A 1,521-nucleotide genomic window follows, 5' to 3' on the forward strand; every position below is an offset into this window, starting at 1 on the left:
ATTGTTGGAATGGGGTGGGGAGGAGGTGGTGGAGTGGGGTAAGAAAAATAATTTAATTTTTTTTTGGATAGTAATACTTTAATATTTAATTTTTAATTAATATAATAGTTTATTATTTTAAATTTTGTCAAGGTGAAACATGTTATCCATTGGAATGTCATGTGTCAATGTTTTTTCAAATATAAGAGAGAGTGCATTGCACACACCACTGAAGTGTTTTTCTCAAACTAAAAAGTGATAGTTGAGGTATGAAACTCACTCTCACAATAGTTTAGGTATGAAACTAAAAAAAATAGATAGTTTAGGTGTGTTTTTTACACTTATCTCAATAATTTAAGAAAGATAAAGTTATTAGGTCTCTTTTTGTTTGCTAAAACATTTCGGTATTTGTGGGCAGGGTTTGGGAAGGTATATGCAATTTTACTTTGTATTTTGTCAGAGACTCAGAGGCGATTTTTAAGACTTGACCTCATGACTTTATGATCATATGTTATTTCAGTTAGTCCTGATCTTTGCCAGATGTTATTATTTGAAATTGGGATTTGATGGGCTCATCGGTCTTCGTTTAAATGATATATTCTCCGTTTCAAAAAGCTAATTTATTTTCTTTTTTAGTTTATTTATTTATAAAAGAATGACCACTTTTTTTGTTCGATAATATTTTAATTTCAGCTTTTCATGTGACATGTTTCAAGCCACATGATTAAAGAATATTTTGATACATTTAGCATTATATTAATTTAGAATCACAAGATTGAAAAATCTTATTTATTTTTAAGATTATGTATAAGTCAAACTAGAAGTAATTATTTAAGGATTTTTCAAAGTGTGAGATGATAATTGAAAGTGAAGAAAAATCCTGTACAATATTTCAAAGTGTGATATGATTAGACTTACTCTTAAATGAAGGTTACCCATTCCTAAATTAATTAATAGAGGTATGTAGTGTGTACAGATCTAGGGGCCGGGGATGCCAGAAAAAACATAAATACCAAAGACTTTAAAACCGATCACCGAATCCAATATCGAAGTTCTTTTTTAAAATAAAAAATAAATAGGTCTTTTGCTAATGAAAATTGTGAAACTTACCCAAAAAAAAAATGTTTTGAAAGAAGGAGAAAATTGATTTTTTTAAATTAGAATTGTGCTTGTTCATGAATACAAAGTAGGTTTATTTTTAAATTTTTGTAAGTTATTTGAATGAGAATAATTTCTTTAATGTTTTTCAATTTCTAAAATTCTATGGTCAAATATAATTTGGAAAATTTAACTCCCCAAAAAATAAAATTATTAATGAACAAACGATCACTTAATATCAAAAATAGAATTAATTAGATTCGGTCCAATTTTTTTGGCATTCTCAGGGTGTATAATTTAGATGGTCACTTATTATGGAGTAAATATCTCAAAAGGTCACCCAACTTTGAAGAATTATCTTGTGAAGTCATTAAACTTTATTTTATATCAATAAATTTACTCAACTTTATGTTTTCTTTTAGGGAAAATACATAACCCCCCCCC

This window comes from Solanum tuberosum, unplaced genomic scaffold (assembly GCF_000226075.1).
Source record: "Solanum tuberosum cultivar DM 1-3 516 R44 unplaced genomic scaffold, SolTub_3.0 scf00593, whole genome shotgun sequence".
Taxonomy (NCBI): Eukaryota; Viridiplantae; Streptophyta; class Magnoliopsida; order Solanales; family Solanaceae; genus Solanum; species Solanum tuberosum.